The sequence below is a fragment of the Ursus americanus genome, chromosome 22, assembly GCF_024610735.1.
Source record: "Ursus americanus isolate L20-20 chromosome 22, mUrsAme1.1.p, whole genome shotgun sequence".
Taxonomy (NCBI): Eukaryota; Metazoa; Chordata; class Mammalia; order Carnivora; family Ursidae; genus Ursus; species Ursus americanus.
This window is the reverse complement of record NC_142148.1, coordinates 51,511,160-51,535,940: the sequence shown is the minus strand read 5'-3', so window position 1 is coordinate 51,535,940 and position 24,781 is coordinate 51,511,160. Positions and strand designations below refer to the sequence as shown.

Here is a 24,781-nt window from a genome sequence, read left to right as displayed (position 1 = left end):
TTCCAGGCTATGGAGCCGCTCAGCGAGGCTGAGAGGTGAGGCCCATCAGGAGCTGGGTCGGTGAGGTTCGGGGTGGACTCTTTCTGCTGGCCACTCCTGGGATCCTCCTTCCCTGGGCAGCCTCAGGCCTTGTTGCCGGGGCGCCTGACTCCAGCTGTGGGCAAACACTGGCAGGGACTCTTGAATGGAAGCTCCTGGGCAACTCACAGGTGTCCCTCTGTCCTTAGCTACACCCTGTCCTGCCAGCTGGAGCCCCGGTCCTAGCTGGTCAGCAGCACTCAAGAAGGAGAAGAACTGGCCGCAGTCAACCTCAGGGCTGAGCAAGTGTCCAGTGGCCCTGCAGGGATTCCTCAGCAGCTGCATCCTTGCGCCCATTTCCTCCACACCCCTTCCCCCCATCTATTTCCTTATGTAGGGGGCACCATTTAGTTGTTTTAAATAGTACCGTGATAGATTTGCATGTTAGGAGATTAAAGCCCTTGTTTTGTTTTAGAACCCATGTGTGTGGTTTGGGTCTTTTACTTCCTGCAGTAATGGAAAACTTGCACAGACTCTCATATTCGTTCCTGACCTAGGAAATCTCCCAGAGTCATCAGCTACTGTATGTGGGAGGAAGGAGAAGTGCCAGCCCTTCTCCCTAGCCACTGGAGGGCACCCCAAAATCCCCCTTACTCAGAGCACGGGTCCATTTCAGTCAATGAATTTGGGCAAACAGCAGAGACAGCCCCTCAGAACTCCTGAGATTTAGAGGTTGCAGGGACTTTCCCAGGAGTACCAACAACCACTGAAAGTGGGAGTCTTTAAGACTTCTCTGCCCCAGAACTCCTTCCTGCCCCAGGACTGGGGTTGCCTTTCTCCGCTCTAAGGCCAGGAAGACTGTGTCCTGCTTCTTCCATTGAGATGCTTTTTTAGTTTTGTGTTTGGTTTTGGAACTTGTCGTATTGTAGTTCAGTCTCTGGAACTGCATCAGCACCTAGTGGGGAAAAACACGGAAGGAGATCAAATCCTGCGTGTGAAGGGGACAAAGCCAGAGGAAGATAATTTGCAGATGGACTCAGGGCAGGCAGGACTTTCCAGCCTCAGTCTCCTTGTTGGCCGTTTACCAAGTTTGGCATCTTTCTGGGATTCTTGTCAATGATCTCTGGATACTCTTTCCTGCTTGTTTTGTGTGTTGGGAAAAGATGGGAGGGGTACCTTAAAGGGCACACCTGAGCCTGGTTCCATGAACATCTATGCTGACCTAGGAGCCAGGATTTCCAGCCTTCGTGCATCTCCTTATGTGGTTCTTCTGAAGCAGCAGTTCCCTCCAGGCCCCAGGCTCTGGGTCAGATGCACAATAGCTACTGTTCCCTGGCTGGCATCTGATGGATCAGGGATGGGTTCTCTCTTGCCAGGATAATGGGATTTTTTTTTTAATTTTTTTATTATGTTTTGTTATTCCCCATACAGTACATCATTAGTTTTTGATGTAGTGTTCCATGATTCATTGTTTGCCTATAACACCCAGTGCTCCATGCAATACGTGCCCTCCTTAATACCCAGCACCGGCCTAGCCCAATCCCCCACCCCCTCCCCTCTGAAACCCTCAGTTTGTTTCCCAGAGTCCATAGGGGAAGACTTTTTTAAACAAACCCAATTTGATGAGTTTTGACACGTGTATATACCCATGATAATGAACATAGTCATCATTCTCAAAAAATTCCCTGATGCCCTTACAATCCTTCCCTCCCCCAACCATCCCGTCACCAGGTAATCACTGGTCTACTTTCTGTCTGTCTGTGTTTGTTGGTTTATTTTTATGCAAGGGTGCTCTTTATTTTTTTATTTAAATCCAATTAATTAACATATAATGTATTATTTGTTTCAGAGGTAGAGGCCAGTGATTCATCAGTCTCATATAATACACAGTGCTCATTACATCACGTGCCCTCCTTAATGCCCAGCACCCGGTTACCCCATCCCCCACCACCTCCCCTCCAGCAACCCTCAGTTTGTTTCCTATGATTAAGAGCCTCTTATGGCCTGTCTCCCTCTCTCTCATCTTGTTGTGTTTTTCCTCTCTTCCCCCATGATCCTCTGTTTTGTTTCTTTAATTCCACGTATGCATGAGATCATATAATTGTCTTTCTCTGATTAATTTATTTTGCTTAGCGTAATCCCTCCAGTTCCATCTACATCATTGCAAATGGCAAGATTTTATTGTTTTGATGGCTGAGTAGTATGCCATTATTCATACCACGTATATATATTCCATTCCATATATACCACATCTTTATCCATTCATCTGTCAATGGACATCTGGGCTCTTTCCATAGTTTGCTGGTGTGGACATTGCTGCTATAAACATTGGGATGCAGGTGCCCCTTCGGGTCACTATATTTGTATCTTTGGGATAAATACCTAGTAGTGCAATTGCTGGGTCATAGGGAAGTTCTGTTTTTAACTTTTTGAGGAACCTCCAAATTCTTCTCCAGAATTAGGTACCAGTTTCCATTCCCGCCAACAGGGCAAGAGGGTTCCCCTTTCTCCTCATCCTTGCCAACATCTGTCATTTCCTGACTTGTTAATGAGGTGGTATCTCATTATGATTTTGATTTGTATTTCCCAAGTGATATTTAACATTTTTCATGTGTCTGTTGTCCATTTGTATGTTTTCTTTGGAGAATGTCTATTCGTGTCTTCTGCCCATTTCTTGCTTGGATTATTTATTCTTTGGGTGTTGAATTTGATAAGTTCTTTATAGATTTTGGATATTAGCCCTTTATCTGATTAAGACATTTGCAGATATCTTCTCCCATTCCGTGGGCTGCCTCTTAGTTTTTTTGACTGTTTCCTTGGCTGTGCAGAAGTTTTTATCTTGATGAAGTCCCACAAGTTCATTTTTTCTTTTGTTTCCCTTGCCTTTGGAGATGTGTCATGAAAAAGGTTGCTGTCCTAGAGGTTGCTGCCTATGCTCTCCTCTAGGATTCTGATGGATTCCTGTCTCACACTTAGGTCTTTCATCCATTTGGAGTTTATCTTTGTGTATGGTGTGAGAGAGTGGTCAAGTTTCATTCTTTTGCATGTAGCTGTCCAATTTTCCCAACACCATTTGTTGAAGAGAGCATCTTTTTTCCATTGGGTATTCAGTCCTGCTTTGTGGAAGATAAATTGACCATAGAGTCGAGGGTCCACTTCTGGATTCTCTGTTCTGTTCCATTGATCTATGTGTCTGTTTTTGTGCCGGTACCATACTGTCTTGATGATTACAGCTTTGTAATATAGCTTGAAGTCTGGAATCATGATGCCTCCAGCTTTGGATTTCTTTTTCAATATTACTTTTGCTATTTGGGGTCTTTTCTGGTTCCATACAAGTTTTAGGATTGTTTGCTCTGGGTCTATGGAAAATGCTGATGGTATTTTGATAGGGATTGTGTTGAATGTGTAGATTGCTTTGGGTAACATAGACATTTTAACAATATTTGTTCTTCCAATCCATGAGCATGGAATGTTTTTCCATTTCTTTGTGTCTTCCTCGATTTCTTTCATAAGGTTCTATAATTTTCAGAGTACAGACCCTTTACCTCTTTGGTTCTGTTTATTCCTAGGTAATTTAATGGGTTTTTTTGGCAACTGTAAATGGGATCGATGCCTTCTCTTTCATCTGCCTCATTCTTAGTGTATCAAAATGCAACTGACTTCTGTGCACTGATTTCATATCCTGCCACTTTGCTGAATTCCTGTATGAGTCCTAGCAATTTTTGGGTGGAGTCTTTGGGACTTTCTCCATAGAGTACCTTGTTTGACTTCTTCTTTGCCAGTTTGGATGTCTTTTCTTTCTGTTGTCTGATTGCTGAGGCGAGGACTTCCAGTACTATGTGGAACAACAGTAGTGAGAGTGGACAGCCTTGTCATGTTCCTGACCTTACGGGAAAAGCTCTCAGATTTTCAGCACTGAGGATGATATTTGCCATGGGTTTTTCATATGTGGCTTTTATGATGCTGAGGCATGTTCCCTCTATCCCTACACAGCAGAGAGTTTTTATCAAGAAAAGATCTTGTATTTTCTTAAATGCTTTTTCTGCATCAATTGAGAGGATCGTATGGTTCTTGACCTTTCTTTTATTAATGTGGTGTATCACATTGATTGATTTGCAGATGTTGAACCATCCTTGCAGCCCAGGAACAAATCCTAAATGGTCACGGTGAATTATCCTTTTAATGTACTGTTGGATCCTATTAGCTAGTATCTTGGTGAGAATTTTTGCATCGATGTTCATCAGGAATATTGGTCTGTAATTCTCCTTTTTGGTGGGGTCTTTGGTTTGGGGATCAAGGTAGTGCTGGCCTCATAGAAAGAGTTTGGAAGTTTTCCTTCCATTTCTATTTTTTGAAACAGCTTCAGGAGAATAAGTTATTAATGCTTCTTTATATGTTTGGTTTCCGCTGGTAGGCCATCTGGTCCTGGACTCTTGTTTGTTGGGAGATTCTTAATTACTGCTTCAATTTCTTTGCTGATTATGGGTTTGTTCAGGTTTTCTATTTCTTCCTGTTTCAGTTTTGGTAGTTTATATGTTTCTGGGAATGCATCCATTTCTTCCAGATTGCCAAGTTTGTTGGCACATAATTGCTCATAATATGTTCTTATAATTGTTTGTATTTCTTCAGTGTTGGTTGTGATCTCTCCTCTTTCGTTTGTGATTTTGAGTCCTTTCTCTTTTCTTTTGGATAAGTCTGGCTAGGGTTTATCAACCTTATTCTTTCAAAGAATGAGCTCCTAGTTTTGTTGATCTGTTCTACTGTTCTTTTGATTTCTATATCATTGATTTCTGTTCTAATCTTTGTTATTTCTCTTCTCCTGCTGGCGTTAGGCTTTATTTGCTGGGTTTTTTCCCCATCTCCTTTAGGAGTAAGGTTAGGATGTGTATTTGAGAATTTTCTTGTTTCTTGAGAAAGATCGGTATTGCTATATACTTCCCTCTTAGGACTACCTTTGCTGCATTCCAAAGGTTCTGAACTGTCGTGTTTTCATTTTCATTTGCTTCCATTTTTTTTTTTAATTCTTTAATTTTCTGCTTGGCGCCTTCATTCTTCAGTAAGATGTTCTTTAAGCTGGGGCGCCTGGGTGGCACAGCGGTTAAGCGTCTGCCTTCGGCTCAGGGCGTGATCCCGGCATTATGGGATCGAGCCCCACATCAGGCTCCTCCGCTATGAGCCTGCTTCTTCCTCTCCCACTCCCCCTGGTTGTGTTCCCTCTCTCGCTGGCTGTCTCTGTCTCTGTCAAATAAATAAATAAAATCTTAAAAAAAAAAAAAAGATGTTCTTTAAGCTCCATGTATTTGTGGTCTTCCAAATTTTTTCTTATGGTTGACTTTAAGTTTTACAGCATTGTGGGGGCGCCTGGGTGGCACAGCTGTTAAGCGTCTGCCTTCGGCTCAGGACGTGATCCCGGCGTTATGGGATCGAGCCCCACATCAGGCTCCTCCACTATGAGCCTGCTTCTTCCTCTCCCACTCCCCCTGCTTGTGTTCCCTCTCTCGCTGGCTGTCTCTGTCTCTGTCGAATAAATAAATAAAATCTTAAGAAAAAAGAAAAAAAAAGTTTTACATTATTGTGGTCTGAAAACATGTAGGGAACCATCCCAGTCTTTTGGTACCTGTTGAGACTTGATTTGTGACCCAGTATGTGATCTATTCTGGAGAATGTTCCATGTGCACTTGAGAAGAATGTGCATTCTGCTCCTTTAGGATGAAGTGCTCTGAATATATCTCTAAAGTCCATCTGGTCCAGTGTGTCATCCAAAGCCCTTGTTTTTTGATGCAAAGAGTGAGATCTTGTTGATTGTTGATCTTCTGCTTAGATCATCTGTCTATTGCTCTTTGCAAATTGAAGGGTAAGAAATCAGAGAAAGACAAACCTTATGAGACTCTTGACTCTGGGAAACAACCTGAGGGTTGCAGAAGGGGAGTTGGGTGGGCGGATGGGGTAACTGGGTGATGGGCATTAAGGAGGGCACGTGATGTACTGAGCACTGGGTATTATATTCAACTGATGAATCACTAAACTTCACCTCTGAAACATATACTATACATTAATTTAAAAAAAAAAGCAGGTAGATAGAGCAATGGAACAGAAGAGAGAGCCCCCAAATAAATTCACACATACATGGATAAATGATCTTTGATGAGGGTGCCAAGAGTACACAGTGAGGAAAGGATAGTCTCTTTAACAATCAACAGAATGAAAAGGCAGTCTATAGAATGGGAGAATCCAATTGCAAACCTTGTATCAGAAAAGAGACTAGGGGCCCTGGGTGGCTCAGCTGATTAAGCATCCAACTCTTGATTTCAGCTTAGGGCATGATCTCAGGGTTATGAGTTCAAGCCCTGCTTTGGGCTCCATACTCATTTTGGATTCTGCTTGAGATTCTCTACCTTGTCCTATGCCCCACCTACTACTTGCTCACTCTCTCTCTAAAAAATAAAATCTTTAAAAAATAAAGAAGAGGCTAATATCCAAAATATATAAGAAACTGCTACTAATCATTAAAATAAAAGTGTTTAATCCAGGGGCGCCTGAATAACTCAGTTGGTTAAGCATCTGCTTTCTGCTCAGGTGATGATCCCGGAGTCTTGGAATCAAGTCCCACATCAGGCTCCCTGCTCAGCAGAGTCTGCTTCTCCCTCTGACCCTCCCTTCTCTTGTGCTTTCTCTCTCTCTCTCTCAAAATAAATGAATCTTTTAAGAAAGTGTTTAACCCAACATAAAAATGGGCTAAATATTTCAATAGACATTTTTCCAATGAAGAAATACAAATGGCTGACAGACATATGAAAAGCAGCTCAGCATCATTAATCATCAGAGAAATCCAAATCAAAGGACAATATCATGTCACCTGTTAGGATGGTTTATATATATGTTGGTAAGAAAATGGAAATTTGAACATTCATATACTGTTAGTGAGAATGTAAAATGGTACAGCCATTATGGAAAACAGTACTGAGTTTCCTCAGATAATTGCAAATAGAACCACCATATGATCCAGTAATCACATATCTAGGGATACATCCAAAGGAAATGAAATCAGTAGATGACCCTAGTATTTGTTATGATAGTCCCCAACTCCTCTGTCGTGTTGAATTCAGAGGAAAAAATTTTATCTTCCATCACTATTATGTTAACTATAAACTGTAAGTGTCCTTCATCAAGTTGACAAAGTCTTTCTTAATTCTTATTTTGCTGAGAGTTTTTAAAATCTTGAATGTATGTTGAATTGTCCTAAATGCTTTTTCTGTATCTGCTGAAATGATCAAGATTCTTCTTCTTCAGTCCATTGACTTGGGAATTACTGTATCAGTTTCCCATTGCTGTAACCAATTACCACAAATGTATTGCCTTCAAACCTCATAAATATAGTGTCTTACACTTCTGCAGGTCAGAGTCTCATATGGGCCTCACTGGACTAAAATAAATACGTCTGTAGGGTGTTCCTTTTTGGAAGCGCTGGGAGAGAATCTGGTTCCTGGCTTTTTCTAGCTTCTAGAGGTTGTCTACACTCCCTGCTTAGTTGCCCCTTCCACCTCTAATGCCAGCAATAGCTGACTGACTTCCCCACATCCTAGTGGACTCTTCTGCTGCACTTCCACTTTTCATGACCTTGTGACCACTTGGATAATCCAGGATCATCTCCTGATTTTAATGTGAGCTGATTGGCAACCTAATTCCATCTGCAACTTTAATTCCCCTTCCCCATGTAAGGCAACATGCGGGCAGATTTCAAGGATTAGAACATGGACATTTGTGGGGGGCATCATTCTGCTAGAGATGGTACCCAGGGCTGAGTGTCAAGGAGCAGGGACATATATGAATGCAGGAGCCCATCTCCCCATGGTGCTTAGGGAGAGAATAAGAGGGACTTAGGGTTGCCCCTTTCTGGAATCTCAGGGAGCAGAGCTCTTGAGCATCTATACACGACCTGTGCCCCTCTCATTGTGCTCCTCACTTTCTGCACAGATGAGAGCTGAACTTTTCTGGGTGGAAGATTTGTGGGGGGCCCCTCATTCAGCTCTGGTCCACTCCCTCATTCACCCAACTCACTGTTCTACTTGTCCCTCCCCCGTGCCAGGGTCTGTGGTCCAGGTGGGGTTGACTCAGCCACCCTCAGTGTCCAAGGGCCAAGGAGAGATGGCCACCAGCACGTGCACTAGGGGAGCAGCTCAGCTTCAGCAACACCTGGGCTTTGTTGCCAAACTCCTGACCCCCAGATTTGCAATTGCCTCTCAGAAGAGATTCCTGGGCTCCAGGTCAGGCAGCCAGGCTTCTTGATCTCTGGGCTTCAGCCTGGAAAAGAGGCTGATTATTACTGCTTAGTGTGGGACAGCAGCTTGATGCCTACATTGTCCTCAAGGCTCACAGGGAAGTGAGATAAAAACCTGTTGGCTGTCTGTACCTTCTCACTGTCCAGAGTTATTGCTGTCATTTTGTGGCCAAGTGGCTGCTGCTGAGTTCTGGAGTAGTGTAATGGGGGCCGTCCTTTCTCCTCTGGTTCTCTGATACTGTGTGGTTGATGCACCCCCATTTCTAAGATCCTGGGTATGGTTTGCTGACCCAGCTGTCCACAATTTTTGGAGCTTTTGGTCAGATCACTCAGTCCTGCACTGGAAGTATTGGTGTGGATTATTATGTTAGTGACTGGAACCAGCTTTGCTCTGGGAAAAAAATGCGGAGTCCCTCTTCTTCCCTTGAAAGTTCTGCTTCCCTCCAATTTCCTGATACTATATGTGTACACCCAAACAACAGACCCAATCAACCCTTGGGTCCAGTATCAGGCAGAGGTTAACTGGCGTGTGCCAAAGAGGGCTGGGTGGTCCCTCCCATTCCTCAGAGTGGAGCACCCACAAGATGTGCTTAGCTCTCTCTCCCTGTCCTTGAGGCCTTCCCTATTTTGTCCCCCAATCAGGAATGATGGAGAGAGAGCAACACAGGATGAGGTGAAGGGGATCCCCCTGACTGCCACAGTGGAGAGTGGGTTGGTCTTGGGTGATCTGTCATGGTCTTTGGTCCTTCTGCTGTTCTTTTATTTTTTTTTAAAGATTTTATTTATTTATTTGACAGAGAGATAGGCAGCGAGAGAGGGAACACAAGCAGGGGGAGTGGGAGAGGAAGAAGCAGGCTCCCAGCAGAGGAGCCCGATGTGGGACTCGATCCCGGAACGCCGGGATCACGCCCTGAGCCGAAGGCAGACGCTTAACGACTGCGCTACCCAGGGGCCCCTTCTGCTGTTCTGAATCTGGAACAAGTTCTCTCTGAGGTTGGCTTCCCTCTGGATCCCCCTCTACAGTGATCTACAATGGAGGAAGAAGCTGTGGAGGTCACTTCACTGAGTGCAAGGCTGTGGAAGAGGCTGCAGTCTTAAGAGGAGGCTCCTGGGCAGTGAAGAGACCCCCCTCTGGGAGGAGGGGATAGTGGACAGGTGGATGGGCATGCAACTCTCTCTCCAAGGTCCCCTTCTGTATGTACATCTGGCCCTAACACAGCAGGAGGAGTTGTGGGCCTGCCTTGCCACAAACCCCTGGGGTACATCAGCTGTGGGAGGCCATCAAGGGGAGGGGAAGGATCTGCATGACTTCCCTGTCCTCCCTTTGAGTGGGGCAAGTAGGTAAAATCGACTTTGGGCCCCGCGGGAAGCAGAACTCGAAGGGTCTTTCCATCACAGCCCCGTCCTCTTTCCTCCCCACTCCTCTCACTCTCTGCTCAGGTGATTTGTTGACACAGGATCAGGGGAGGCCCTGCCACTTCCTTCTTATAGACATCATATGACCTCAGACTCACCATCCCTGTGTCTCTTTCCATTTCAGGGCCCTGGGCACAGTCTACACCGTCTCGGGAATCTCAGTGTCGGGGGCTCCTGGACAGAGAGGTGCTGTGTCTCGCACTGGGCTCGCAGTGCGTCATTGGACTTTGGCACAGGATGAATGCTGTCCTCAAAACTGTGACCCTCTGAAGCCCCCGCACTTAGCTTCCTCTGGTATTCTGGTGATGCATGCTGCTTCAGTTAGTTGTGAAAAGTCCTATTCAACGGAAAACTGAGTATATTTAGAATGATATGTTCATTGAATAGATCGATGTAAGAAGTGACCTCTAAGGATTCATGTGTGAGTTCTTTTCTCTAGGAAATTGTCTTGATGACTCATCCCATGTCTTCCGTGACTGTAGGATTAACCATGCTTTTTTGCCTCAATTTGGACAAGTCACTTAACTCCTTTGCAGGTAGGCTGCATGCAGAGGTGACCAAACTTATTTTACAAGTTTGGACTAAATGAACAAATGCATTGACTGCTTAGGACATGTGGAAGACCCCTGAGGGTGGGTCTTTGGAAAAACCCTGAGAGACCGTGGTCAACCTGGCCGGGAGGGCAGTGACACCACAGTGCTACTATGTATCCTACATCCTCTAGACTCCAGGAGAGACATCCAGCTGTAGCCACCCATGTTTTAAGAAAAAGTGGCAGGGAAAAAGACAAAATGTCAGACACAAAAGAAAGAACTGAGAAAATAATGCCCATAACATAGGATGACTGGGGTTGACTGTGACAATGGAGAGAGACAGCTGTGACAAGACAAGGATCTCAGAGCTGCAGAGAGGCGCATGCCTCTCTGAGTGATCATGCTTTGCTCAGAGGACATGACCCAGTAATGTGAGACTAGGCTGTCAGTAGGCCACCAACCAACATTTAGTGAAGGGTAGCATGACAGATACATCCCAAGATCTTACATGAATACAACTTTTCTCTCTCCTCACAAATGCCCCCTTGAGGAATGACTGTTAGTCCTGTTTTCGACATGAGGAGACGTCTCCTAGAAATGTTTTTTGATCCTGCTGTGTGTCATGTGGTGTGAATGGCAGAGCGAGGCATGGTGCAGACCATGCAGATTCAGATCCTGCACCCTCCCCACTGCAACGTGTTGTCCTCACTGCACTGTCTCTGGAGAATCTCTGTCCCGTTCACCAGGTGCAAGGAGGTAAGTGCAGGATTACTGGTAAGAACTTCACATTCTCTCCCTCCATGGATCCTAATTATTCTTGGGAAGATATACATAAAATAACCACACAATAAAAAGGTCAACTAATAGGAGATCCCTGAAAAAGATGACCTGGGCACAGCTCTAGTCAGAGAGATTTTGGGAGGTTCTCTGGAAGAGGGGCTGACTGAACCCCTATCTGAGGAATGCATTCGGGTAACTTGGGGTGCAGCCTGGGTAGTGGCTGGAGTGGGCAGTGGAGGAGGAGGTGATGCCTGCAGAAAGAACATCATATGGATGGAATCAGGAGGCGATGAGGAAAGTTTGAGGACGAGGCGATGGGAGGTCAATGTGACTGGAGCTGTTTCGCAGTCAACAGACAACTCGTAACCAACCAAGCAAACCGCATGCTGCCTAGACACAGCTCAGTGCGGTCAACTCAAAGCCACAGTAATGCTGTCGTGAGGCTCAGACTTCCACTGTGACATGAGGCCCAGCGAGAAGCCAAGTCCTTCCCAACCCGTCTGCTGCACACACGTCAGTGTGATGTACGTGTCTGGAGTGGTCTCCAGGCAAACAGGATGATGAAAATCAGCTACTTCCTCTTGACTGCTCTAGCGAGGCCTTGGGCAATTTGGAGCAATTTTACATGTATTTTTTTTATTTTTTTTAAAGATTTTATTTATTTGACAGAGAGAGAGACAGCGAGAGAGGGAACACAAGCAGGAGGAGTGGGAGAGGAAGAAGCAGGCCTCCCGCCAAGCAGGGAGCCCGATGCGGGGCTCGATCCCAGGCCCCTGGGATAATGACCTGAGCCGAAGGCAGACGCTTAACGACTGAGCCCCCCCGGTGCCTGTACATATATTTTAAAGATACAGTGTGGATTTAGAATGATAGGCAGCTTTACACCATATCTTGGAATCTCTGTATATCTTCATGTTTTCTTTCTATATAGTTCAAGCCTTATCAAGATAAGTAAAATATACATGGCCAAAGATAATTGATTTTATTCCCAAATAACTTTCTCTATGACTGTGAAGATGAATTAAGTAAATTTACAAGTTCAAGAAATCATACATATATTAAATATCCAAACTCTACCATTACAAAATTGTGCATATGATAAGCTTTAGTTTTTTTTTAAGTTGGAGGAAGAATATAACAACAAAGCCCTGTTTAATGACCTAAATTCAACCTGAGGATCTGGTTGGTCACTATTATCCAGAGGTGCCACGTCATATTATTCAGTATACGATTTTAAGAAAATTCTTTTATTTTTTTTAAATTTAATTCCTTTTAAAGTGACGCTCTATTTTGAAGTTGAGTTTCATGTCTGTGACCTAACAGTGTGCACACAACTGCATGAGGAGTCTCTCTGAGACACAGTTTACGTTGAACTGTGATTCCTGCAAACACCTGAGGATAATCAGTCATGGACTGTGGCTTGAGGATATTCAAAAGAGTATGATGTGGTGAGTGACTTTAGTGCAAATGGCAGCTTAAAGACCTCCAAAAATTCTCTCCTCAAAAAAAAATCAATGAGGAAACTGGCAAAAATTGCCACCAACATCTTAAGAACTCTGGAAATAAACTCAAACTTGCAGCAGTAGAGGGAATGTTGATACTGGTGGAAGAGGGAGGAAAAAAAAACAGGTGAGTCTCAGTCAGAACCATGAGTTTTGTGCTGTTTTAACATGGCCTAGTCCCATCCCCTGCCCTGTGGCTGCAGAGTAGTTCAGAAAACTAAAGCCCATGTTCACAGTGAAAGACAGCAATGCGGCAGCCACTGGAGAGAACAGAATGGGTCCGGAGCTCCCTCAAAACCTCATTTCTAGAGAATTACCACTAATGGGTCTGAGGGATGTCTGCAAGACCCTACTTGTTTGACTGTTTGTGTTTAATCTCACTTGGAGCTTGCCCAGAACAAAAAGCCTTTTCCCAGCATAATTGTCAAAAAAGAAATTATAGGCAGTTGCTTAACTTGTGGTTGGTTGGTTAAAGTGATAGATATTAGTTGGAGCAAACAATAGAGTAATAGAAAGCTTACAAGGACCACCAAAAAATGAGATTTCCATGAGGGGATTTGAAAAGTTCTGACTTATTCTTACGAATCTAGAACACTGTAAGCATACCCAGGAGAGATCCTAGAAGGCCCTTAGCTCTCCCCCTGCCTGACCTGGATGTTCTTCACAAGCAACAATGAAGGTTTTCAGCTACCAGCTGAATTTTGAAGATACGATTCAACATGCTCACGAAGCCCTTCGACAAAGACTGAATGACTTAGTTCTAGGCTGTTCGTGAGATCTCTCTCCGGCCAATAGCTGACCGCCATAGAGCTGAGCAGGGACTACAGTGGTCACACGTGACAAAGAATACAGACTTTGGAGAATTAGTTCATTAAAGTCACTAATGAGAAAGCAATGACAAAAAATAGCAAAGCCAACAAATCCTAGGGAAGAGTGAGAATCCGATTTCTAGAGTTGTCATATGATATTATTTTAAATAACCAATTTACAGTCCCCCTCCCCAGTAACAAGATACCTGCAGGGAAACCAGAAGTCTGACTGTGCAGAAAAAAGTTGGCATACCAGGGCCAAGTGTGCTTTCCTATGACAGGCCTGCTTGTCAGACTGACCCTGTCTGAAGTCTGGGAACTTGGAATCAAGAGGGTCCCCACCATTCTCTGGTAAGTGTGGCTTGCTGTGCCTAGACTGTTGGTGCAAACCCTGTGGTTTATGCAGAACATATCTTTGCTGATAGAACTCTGAAATTCAGGTATGTGCTAGGCAGAGGGTGCCTAAATGACCAGTTCCCACTAAAAACCTCTGAGTACAAAGTCTCTAATGAGCTTTCCTGGAAGATGTTTCACACTTTATTGCTGGAGGAATGAAGTGTACCTTTGTGATGCCACTGGAGCAGTTCTCTTGAAAGCTTGTGGCTGGTTTTCTCTGAACCTCCCACGCACCTTTCCCTTTGCTTATTTTGCTTAGTGTGCTTTCACTGTAATAAATCATAACTATCAGGATGGCTATATACTGAGTTCAGTTAGTCTTTCTAGAGGGACGGATGTTGGAGGTGCTCTTGGGCTGTCCCCCACACATAAGCTGATATACAAGGAGAAAAAAGCAATGAATACACACTGTCCCTAAGCAAAGTCCAGACACTGGACTTACGAGACAGATACTTTGTATCAGCTCTTTTAAGTATATGTAAAGAATTAAGGGAAATGATATTTAAAGAACTAAAACATAGTATGAGAATTATATCTCTCCAAGTAGAGAATAACAATAAAAAAGATGTGAATTATAAAAGAGAAACAGATATTCTGGAGTTGAAAAGTATAGTAACAACTGAAAATGTCACTAAAGGGGCTTGTATTCACTTCCTAGGACCATTGTAAGAAATTACTACACTTTACATGGGCTAAAACAATAGAAATTTACTCTTTCACACATCTGAAGGCTGGAAATCTGAAGTCAAGCTATAACTTAGGCTCTGCTTCCTATTGAAAGAGCTAGAGAACTATCTTTCCTTGCACCTTGCTATCTTTTGGTAGTTTCTGGAAATTCATGGCTTTCCTTGGATTGCATCTGCATCACTCTAAACCCTGCCTCTGTCATCACATGGTGGCTTTCTCCCCTCTGTGTCTGTGTGTCCAAACCTCCCTGCTCTTATAAGGACAGCAGCCATTCAATCAGGGCACACTCTAATCCAGTGTAACCTTATCTTGATTATATCTGCAAAGACCTTATTTCCAAATAAGGATACTTTCACAGGTACTGTGGGGTACAACTTTAATGTATAATTTGGGGAGACACAAAGCCACAACAAAGCTGAACAACAGATTTGAGCAGGAAAAAGACAAAAATTTGAAGATAGATTAATAGAGATCCAGTCTGATGAACAGTGAGTTAAAAAATATGGATGGGAGAAAAAAATAGCAGAGCCTCGCGGACCTGTATAATACAATAAGCATGCCAACATATGCACAAAGAAAAGTCCCCAGAAAAATAAAAGACAGGGAATGAAATATAAAATAAGTAAAAGATAAAATAAATAAAAGAGAGGGACAGTGAAGATATGTGAAGTAACAATAGCCAAAATCTCACCAAATTTCATGAGAAACATTAATAAAAATATTCAAGAAGTTCAAAAAAGTCCAAGCAGGATAAACCCACCTCATAATAAAATTGTTCAAGGCCAAAGACAAAGAGAAAATCATGAAAGCAACTAATCATTTACAAAGGCTCCTCAATTTTATGGCTAATTTTCATCAGAAACCAGAGGCCAGAAGGCAGTGGGATGACATGAAAAGTGCCAAAAGACAGAAACTGTCAACCAAGAGCTCTGTATCTAGCAGATGTCTTTCAGTAATAAAGGAGACATTGAGACATTCCCAGATAACATTTGAGAGAACCCACTGCTTTCACAAGGCCTACAAAGAAATACTAAGGGCCCTTCAAGCTGAAATGAAAAGACAACAGAGTAACTTAAATCTACATGAAGAAATAAAGAGTTGCATAGGTTAATATACAAGAAAGTGTAAATATATAAGTATGTATATGTTGGCTAATGAATTTAAATAAAAAATATAAAAGTATGTAAGATGTGTATAATTGTAAACAATGTATTATTTTCTCCTGATTTAAAAGGCACCACCTGAAGTCAATATTATAAACATGTTGACGAGCACACAGTGTATAAAGATATAATTTGTATGACCATGGCAATAAGGGGAGGGTGTGCATTGAATCTACATGAAGGTAGTTTCTATATGCCATGGAAATTAATCTGGTATTAATCCAATTAGAATGTTATAATTTAAGGTGTTAATTATAATCTGAGGGAAGCTACTAAGAACATAACCCAGAATATATAGCAAAAGAAGCACCATGGAAATGTATTCGGTACGCTAGAACATAACATAAAAAACCAGTAATGGAGGACTATTAGAAAAGAGATGACATATACAGCCAAAAAACCAAACCAAAACAAAAAACAGATACCAATGCTAGCTGATTAGTAATGAAATATTCATGGATTATATACTCCAATTCAGAGGCAGATATTGGCAGAATGGATTTAAAAAAACCCTATAATCTCTATTTGCTGCCTATGAGGGAGTCACGCTTTAAGTCTAAGACAGAGCGGTTGAAAATAAAAGGAAAATAAATGCTAAGCAAGTAGTAACCAAAAGAGAACGAGACTGGCTTTGATAATATAAGACAAACTTTTATGACATTTTTCTTCTAGAAAAAAAAAGGACATTTTATAATGACAAAAGGGCCCATCCTTCGAGATTATGAACGTTTTACAAGAGAACTCCAAAATACATAAAACAAAATGACAAAAATGAAGAGAAACAGACCCCTCAACAATTGGAGACTTCAATATTCAACTTCCAATAATGAAAAGTCATTTCTTTGATGCTCACAGGGTGGGAGGAGTAGGGGCTGAGATCCATATTTCATGGTGCAGGTACTGAAATTTAGAGATTAAGTGACTTTCTCAGAGTTGCAGCTCAACTGCAACTGAATGATGGTTCTGAGTCAGGGGATACAGACAGTTCCCTGGACATAGAGATCCCTGATCACCTGAATACGAGATCAGGTCCTGGACACCTGAATTGAGCCCTTTCCTCACTCCCTTGCTCATATCCTCTTGCCCCAAGGTTTCTGCAGGCAGACACCTGGTATGTCAAGGAGGTGCCTGCACCAAGAGGATGGCTCAAATCCTGACCCAACTCCTCGCTCTGTGTTTCAATCCCTGACTCAAAATACATTGTCTTTCCTCCAAATGAAGAACAACCCCTGATGGAGTGGGGGGATCTGAGCATGTCTCCATCTCCGCTCATTTGCCCCAGCACTTGATTCTATGTGCTGCCTTTCAGTGAGACTCCCTGGTGGTCAGGTGATCACCCTGAATGACCAGTAGTCTGCTTGCCTCCCAACTGGCTCAGAACCCAGGACATTCTAAACCAACTGCCCACGTGACAGTTGCCCAAAGAACTAGCTTCGTCTTCAACTGACCAAACTTGGATGATGAGCAGTTCATTAACTAGGAGAGGGGTCTGCCAGGCTGGACTTTTGTGGCTTAGTGGATGAAATCTACACAGCTCCAGTGTCTCCCTGACTATCTGACCCACCCTCTGAGCAGCCACTATGGAAGGCATGGCTGAGAGCAGGAAGTAGCCACACTGGCCCTTGAGTATGCACCTTCCCTGCTCACTCCTTCCTTTCCAACATCCAGTGTCTTTTGTACAAACCACAGTCCTTCTTCTTGAATCTAATTACTGATTTTACTCCCATGCCACCTTCAATGGAGTAGTTAGTGGGGGTGATATTTGTGGCCCTACCATGTTGTTTGGTCAGATGCCCATTTCAATGTGGCTGAACCACTGTGGGCACAGCCAGCAGAACAGTGGACAGCCAGCAGATCTTCTTAAACACAAATAGTTATATTGTGAATCCCGTGTTTGAATCCCTTAGGATCTTTTTCTTTTTATAACCTGAGCCACAATCCTAGAAAACATACTGAAAATAGAACTGTTGATATGCAGCTGAGAGAAGACCCTGGGAGCACATTCATTCATTCCTATGCTGCACTTCTGTTCTATGAGCAAAGAGGGGTATTATGATCTGTGATGGGGCTGTGATTTTATGAGGATGAGACAATGTAGAAAGGCAGCACAGCACAGGGACGGAGAGAGAGAGCATGAGAGCTGGTGTCTGGTGGCTGGTATCAACTCATGCTAGAAGACACATGTACCTGGGAAAGTTACTTAACCCCTTTGTCCCTGGTTCCCTGTTCTGCGGCATGAGGCCTATTTACTAGTATTCCCTTACGAAGCTTAATATAAGACAGTCCAGACAGCGCCTGGAGAAAATGACCGGTGCTGCGTAAGTGCTGTGTAAGTGTTCCAGCATTAACTGTCTGCAAGAATAAGCAAGGAATACAGGAGTGGCTGCCTCCGGAGAGGAAACTCGAACAGATACAGGGCAGGGGAGGGTGCAAGGTGACATTTCAGCCCTCACATGGGCATGATGCTTTACAGCTCATGGAGAGTATCTGTCATCATTTCCTGTCATCCCCCATCATCCTCATGGGTTATGCAGGGTAGGTGCTGTGACCCCTGTTTTGTGATTCATGGCTCTAAATTGTAGAGATTTTAAATGACGCCTGGAGTCACAAGGCTGATGACAGATCTGAGATAGGAAAGTAGTTGTTTCCTTGGGGACAGAGATCCCTGAACAATCCCTACCGCCTTCCCTGAGTCCTCCAGATCATGTGCTGGACTTCTGAACCAAGGGCTACCCTCCCTCCATTCCCCAAATTTTCCTGCCCCAAAGTTGCTGTCAGGACATAGAAGGTGCTGGAGCCAAGAGAAGGGCACATGCCTCCACCCAAACATTTCAATCTCTGACCCAAAAGCTATGATATTTTCCTGAAAGGAAGTCCCTTAACAGGTCAGGGGGAAAATCCCTCCTCCTCCCACATCATCACACATCAGCTGCCTCAAGGCAGACCGACGGTGTGACCAGTGCTCTGCTTGACTCCTATGTGGCCCAGAGCCCAGGATTTTCCAAGCCAACTTGCACATATAACTCCTCTCTAATGAATCAGCTTGGCCTTCAAGAACCAACCCTGGATGAACCACTAGCTAATGAGGAAAGTGACCTGATGGACTGGTGCTTTGCTGGTTTAATAGATGAAGCTGACATGTCCTCCACTGTCTTCTGACCACTGATCTAAGCAATAGCCTGAGCAGGCAGAGCCTACACTCTGAGTGTGCACTTCCCGCTCCCCAAACTCTGAAGTCTCTGTAGACTCCTCACCCTTCTCTAGACCTTGCAGTTGCAGGGAGAGAGTTTCTTCCCTCTGCCACCAAATGTTCATTCCACCAACCCAATGGCATTGTCCCTTCTCACCACTGTCCCAGGCAGCACCCAAACACCCAGTAATCCTGTTCACATCAACCAATGGAAATCACTCTATGAAATCCCAGTTTCATTCCTTTATAAAAACTCTGTGGATTTATAGACCGCTGATGTTTGGTTTTGGATCTTGACATCTACGTTCAGAAGAGTTAACCTGTGATTTCCCTTTACTGTGATGTCTATTGCTAGGTGGCATCCAAATTCTCCTGATCTGATGAAAGCAGTGTAGGTGTGTTCCCTCTGCATATGTTCTCTGGAAGAGGATGTCGGAGAGTGGCATCACTTCTAAAACACTTTGTAGAAATCAGAGGAAACGATCTGTGCCTGAGTTTGTTTTGTAGAAAAAAATAGTTTTACATTTGTTTTTTAATTGATGTTTACTTTACATATTGTAAAGTCCCCGAATCTTAAATGTCTAGCTTTATGGTTTCCTGTAATATAAATGCATCTGTTGCCAACACCAATTTGACACACAGAGCATCTCCAGGACCCTGGCAGCCTCCTATAGAAGGAGTTAAGAATAATATCTAACTTATTAGGTTACATGAATAAAATCATCTACTCCATGTATAGTCTAGGCACAACGATTACACATAATTAGCTCAGAAAGAGTGTGGCAGCGTCCTTGGAAGGTAGTTATGTTGCCTGTATGTACTAGTACCACCACCCTGTCTCCGCTTTTGTGGCCGCATGCATTAGCGGTCACCCCAGTGTTTGGTTGGTTTTCCTGCCGTGCCAACAAGGAAGTTAGGGAAGCAACGGAGAACATGTGCACTCGTTTGCTTTACCGTTTTCATCCCAAGCGCCCTGCACTCACATTTCCTCTTCCTGTTCTTCTTTGCCCCAATTTGCTTTGTCTTTTCCTTCTTTTGAGTCCATTACAAAAAAATTTGTTCACAGCTGAAAGGAAGACAAGAATCAGGCATAACCAGAGCCACCCAGGGCAGGTAACCATTAAGTGGAGGATGCTGAGGGCAGATCCAGAATTCCCAGGGCCCCTCCAGCAGGGACCCTTCCGACTCCCAGCCCAGCTCCTGGCTGGGGCCATTCAGGGCTGCTCAGCAGGAGTCCGTGGTACAGACCCAGCGTAAGGGGCCAGAGCAACACTAAGAATGTGAATGAGGTAGGCTGCAGGAGGTTTTATAGACATTGATCCAAGGACCTTAAGTGCCTGTATGAGACCACATACTACAGGATGAGAATTATAAAGAGGGAATGGGGGAAGAGCTACAAAGAGGAGCTTATAGATAGCAAAAACAAAGTGAAAAGAGAGGAAAGAGGAAATAAATTGCATGCACAGTTTTGCTCCCTGCATGTAATCCTGTGCATGGATAATTGTAGGAGTGGGGAGGAGGAAGCCTTGGGAAAGGACGGGGACAGTCAGGGTTGGGGTGAGAACTTGGACCCACTGCTCCTGGCAGGATAAAGGCCGACCTGGGGATGACTCTGTCTTCCCCTCTGCAATGAGGGAATGGGTCTCTGTGATCTGCAACATATTTTTTCCAGCCTTCAAATTTCATAACTGTGACCATGAATGAACTCCTGTGTCATCTTGTCCTTACAAGAAGGCAGTCACTGTCTGCATGCATTTCTGTGTGTGATGTTGCCTTCCTCAGTACTCATGACTCAGTACTCCCCTTCCACTTCTCTCCACTATTTAGTGTTCATCGTCCTTCTCCGTGTCAGCCTCTACCAGCCATGTTATTTTAAAATATGGGGACACCGGAGGAATGATCATGGGTATACTGCCACCCTCCCTCATCAATCAATTGATCAATTAACCAATCCATCCAAACCCAGGGGGCACCTGTAATGGGACTGGGGTTTTGTTGGGCCCTATGGGAGAGAATGGCAATGAGTTCCACATACTACCTGTCCTGGGCCTGGGGTAATTGCAGTTACTTGAAGATCGTTCTCAAAAAATCCCATAGGTTTCCTAGCCCCCTAGAGAGCATGAACATGAAATCAGAAGTAAGCTAACTTGTCTAAATTCCCTTAGTCTATACGTGGGGCAACAGGGGCTCTACAGCTGATGCGATCACATAAACACACACTACCTGCCAGAGTTTGCCCTGAACCTTGGAAGGACTGGGAGGGTGGGCTTTGGGCAGGCCTGGGGTAGGCATGACCAAGGTGTGGGGGGCAGGGCCAATGTGTGGCTGAGGCAGTGGGTTCTGAGAGGAGCACTGACTCCCTGCCCCGCTGCCCAGAGAGAGGTCGTGTCCTGTGGCCAATGCCAGGTGACCAGGTCAGCAGGGCTGTAAAAGCTGGTGTGTGAAATAGGCCCAGCAGCTCCTCATACAGTCCTCTAGAATCCCTGCCGGCCATGGAGGGTCTGCAGGGCAGCTGCACATGGGCCTCTTTCAGATGGAAGCACATTCACAGTTCAGACTTGGGTGAGGTATGGAGGCTGGGATGAGCTAAAGGACATTGGAGCATATGCAAAATTGCAGAGGAAAGATTCTTCAACTTACCTAGCTATGGAAGTGGCCTTTAAGGAGGAGCAAACAGGACAGGAACATAATGTTACTAGTCCTGTACGTTAAAAGGGAGAGAGTTGACCTCTCATCTACCTCCTGGCTCATGCTAGAACTTTGTATCCAGATTCAAGTGTCTGTTGGGTCGCACCAGATTACATCCATCAAGGTTAATAACAAGAAAGATACCAAAATCCCAAGAGGTGCTAATGAAACAGAACCTAAGCTTTGACATCTGGCAGTGGGAAAGAGAAGGAAGTACAGGTTTCATGGGAAAGAATTTTTTTTTTTTTTAAAGATTTTATTTATTTATTCGACAGAGATAGAGACAGCCAGCGAGAGAGGGAACACAAGCAGGGGGAGTGGGAGAGGAAGAAGCAGGCTCATAGCGGAGCAGCCTGACGTGGGGCTTGATCCCATAACGCCGGGATCACGCCCTGAGCCGAAGGCAGACGCTTAACCGCTGTGCCACCCAGGCGCCCCCATGGGAAAGAATTTTTAAATAGGAAAGCAAAAATGATTGCAAACACAGCACACCTGATGCCTATGGACTCCATTCCTCTTACTAATATGTCATTAAAATATGAAATGAACAAATTAGACTTGTACATATATTTCCCTACCCTTCTGCTTTCTTATCCACCTTCCTCAGTCTCTAGAGCAGCAGGTGCAACCCAACTGTACCCGGAACCCTCTTGCATTGCTTCCTACCTGAGTGTTGTTCCCTACCTGGAGAGTCATCCTCCTCACTACTGGAATCTTGAATGCTCTCCACAAGAAAATCTATAGAAACACAAATATGATATATAGAAACACATCAATTAGAGGGGCTCACCCTTTCCTCCTCCTCTAGTTGAGGTTGTGTGGGTCATACGGCATCAACCTGATATTTCCTGTGGGTTCTCAGAAGTTCTCTATACTTGGTGGAGTCAGAGCCCTTCAACAAGAATTGATCACAGTTACAAACCTTCGAATGAGACAGAGATGCTGAATGAATCAGCTTTCACACTCTCAGTTCTACAGGCACATTGCAGCTCTTACCTCCAAACTTACCACCTGAGATTCAAATTAGTATGTGCACATTTGAAATGTGGCTAGTGTGACTGAGCAATGTGGTGTTATTTTAATTCGCTGAATGTTGGTGTAAAATTAATTATAAGCAGACACATGTGGCTAGAGGCTAGCACCCTGGAGAGCACAGTTCTAGAATCCAAAGATGAAAAAGAGGTCACTTGCCCTCCGCTGGTTGTTTCTTGGTTGTAGTTTGCTGGCCTGATCTGATCATTCATGTATAGGCACTTCTGGGCTCATGCACACATGACAGGCACAACTTAAGATTCTGGGACACTAAACAGGAAGGTCAACCACCAGGTCCTAGAGGAAGCGACCTACAGAAATCCCAATGTCACTGCATAGAAACAAACAAACAAACAAACAAACACTAAAATATATATGGAACCACAAAGGACCCCTAATAACCAAAACAATCTTGAGAATGAAGAACAAAGATGGAGTCCCCCCACTTCCTGACTTTAAAGCATATTACAAAGCTACGGTAATCCAACAGAATGGTACTAGCATAAAAACAGGCCGGTAGACCAGTGGAACAGAGCAGAGAGCCCCCAAATAAACTCACACGTACATAGATAAATGATCTGTGACAAGGGTGCCAAGATTGCACAATGGGGAAAGTAAAGGAGGCACGGAGTGAACACTGACACTCCCTAACCCAGCTGTTTAGGAGATTTGCAACAAGGGTGATGGGCACCAAGCTAAAAGCCAAGTTTTACTTTAAATTCCTATTTGCCACTGTATCTTGGGTATGGACTTACAGGATTTGAGCATTTCTCATGGTATGGTGATGTCATAAATTACATTAAATTATCTTCCTGATTCTTAACTGCTCTGGGCCATGTACAAGCAATGACCTCAGCTATGACAGCTGTTGGCCTGCACTGTCCTACATGGGGCCTCTTAGCTCTCAGAATCAGTGGACTGACCAGGAGCATGTGGACTTTCTATGTGAGTTTCACTCTAATGACTATGCCAGAGCTGGCTGTTAAATCCATCTATAGTTGTTCTGGGTTATGTGACCACTGAGGCCACCTTATAGTGTGGTCAGTGTTTGGGAAATGTGTACACTTCAGTACTTTGGGAGTGTACACGGATGGTGAAACCCCCCTGCCCTGTGACTAATGATCCCGTAGCTGAGTGATAAGTGCAGATCAGTAGCACAGAGCATCAGCAACGGGGATACAGGCCTAGGTCCACACTTTGACTTTCCTACTCAGGAGGTCAAGACCTGGGACAGTCTTTCTGCTCTATCTCCGAGGAAGGGAACATTCAACAAACTTCCAGGCACAGTTGTGGTGATGGAGGAATTCGGGATTGTATGAGTAGCTAGGGAGGAGGACTGGCTCTTCTCCTTCCTCCCACATACAATAGCTGATGACGCTTTAAGATTCCTTAGTTCAGGAATGAATATGAGAGTCTATATCTTTTACGTTACTGTAGGAAGTAAAAGAACAAACCACACTCTTGGGCTCTAAAAGAAAAAAGGGCTTTAATATAATAATATTTGAATTTACCACTTACTATTTAAGAGAATAAATATTGCCCCCCATCAAATAACTAAATAGATGGGAGGAAGGGGTGTGGAACACATGGGGCGCATGCACCGCAAATCCCCAGCTGCTGAGGAATCCCTGCAGGGCCACTGGACACTTGCTCAGCCCTGAGGTTGACTGCGGCCAGTTCTTCTCCTTCTTGAGTGCTGCTGACCAGCTAGGACCGGGGCTCCAGCTGGCAGGACAGGGTGTAGCTAAGGACAGAGGGACACCTGTGAGTTGCCCAGGAGCTTCCATTCAAGAGTCCCTGCCAGTGTTTGCCCACAGCTGGAGTCAGGCGCCCCAGCAACAAGGCCTGAGGCTGCCCAGGGAAGGAGGATCCCAGGAGTGGCCAGCAGAAAGAGTCCACCCCGAACCTCACCGACCCAGATCCTGATGGGCCTCACCTCTCAGCCTCGCTGAGTGACTCCATAGCCTGGAACCAGGACCGAAAAGAATCCTCGGGCTCTAGGGTGTAATTCTCGGCAGCCACCTGGAGCAGCACGATGTCCGTCATGACTTGGTATTCCTGAGCAGAGAGAGAAGCACAGGATGTATAGGGAGCCTGGGGGGGGGGGAGCTGCAGGGTCTGGTGAGGGTTGAGCAGCAGGACCGGGGACCCATCCCAGGTCCTGGCACACATGGCCACCCTCCAGCCTAGAGATTCATCCGGTCTCCACCTGTTCTCAGAGGTGAATATCAGTAGCCTCTCCTCCGGGAATTTCTCCTGGATGCCATGTGTCTGTCCCCATCTCCTAAT

General features: G+C 44.5%; 1 long non-coding RNA gene across 3 annotated transcripts; it reads right to left on the bottom strand.

Moving 5' to 3' along the window:
* Window positions 1–346: 346 nt before the first annotated feature.
* LOC148108146 (uncharacterized) lies at window positions 347–24,596 on the bottom strand. 3 transcript variants are annotated; one of them, XR_015721146.1, is made up of 3 exons: window positions 24,429–24,575; window positions 19,756–24,236; window positions 347–973 (listed from the first exon to the last, which is right to left on the bottom strand). It is a non-coding gene; the product is annotated as an uncharacterized LOC148108146 (long non-coding RNA). The 3 variants fall into 3 exon arrangements; XR_015721144.1 differs by lacking the exon at window positions 347–973 and having other exon boundaries at window positions 5,284–24,236; window positions 24,429–24,596; XR_015721145.1 differs by lacking the exon at window positions 347–973 and having other exon boundaries at window positions 5,284–22,823; window positions 24,429–24,596.
* Between the last annotated feature and the right edge of the window lie 185 nt (window positions 24,597–24,781).